Consider the following 587-nt stretch of genomic DNA (forward strand, 5'->3'; position numbering starts at 1 on the left):
CATTAGCAAGAATGAAGTGCGAGGGAGTGCGAGGGCACAGCCTTGGCGCCATCAAATAAACTCCGCACTCCTGGCTCACATTCCCCAAACTGCAACTTTCTGCTCAGTACCCTGGGGAGTGGCCGACAGGCCCTGGGAGAGCTGGGGGGTGGGGAGGGGGCGTGGAGCTGCCCTGGGCCAGGCACCTGCCTCAGAACCGCACCGACTCGCGCCCAGTCCGGCCTGGAATCGCAGCACGCCGCCCGGCTACGCCTCCGAGGGCAAGGAGCAGCTAGCCGGAGGGGAGGACGCCCTGGGCAGAAGGTCGTGGGCCCCGGCCACGACGGGAAGAATAAAAAGACGGCAATTAGAGCAGGGCCTGGCCCTCGGCTAGGGGCTGGCTGGGCTAACGCGCTCGCACACGTCGGCTCAGCTCTGAGGTGGGGATTCCTTGTTTACCATCCTCGAAGGACGTCCTGAACTGTCTGCCTGCCAGCTGCCAGGACGGCGCTCACTACTTCGGGGCGGCAGTCTCCCGGTGGGGGTCCGCGACTTGCCCTCCGGGGCCTCGGTCTCCCCGACGGCGGTGCCGCCCCGAGTCGGCCTGA

General features: G+C 67.0%; 1 protein-coding gene across 1 annotated transcript in view; it reads left to right on the forward strand.

The window, feature by feature from the left end:
• The first annotated feature begins 395 nt into the window (after positions 1-395).
• SLITRK2 (SLIT and NTRK-like family, member 2) overlaps positions 396-587 on the forward strand; it is a 7,389-nt gene continuing 7,197 nt past the window's right edge. Inside the window, exon 1 of the mRNA XM_012727203.1 lies at positions 396-419. The gene's annotated coding sequence lies outside the window, so the exon portion shown is untranslated. The remainder of the gene's footprint in view (positions 420-587) is intronic.

This window comes from Condylura cristata, unplaced genomic scaffold (assembly GCF_000260355.1).
Source record: "Condylura cristata isolate star-nosed mole 26May11 unplaced genomic scaffold, ConCri1.0 scaffold00019, whole genome shotgun sequence".
NCBI lineage: Eukaryota > Metazoa > Chordata > Mammalia > Eulipotyphla > Talpidae > Condylura > Condylura cristata.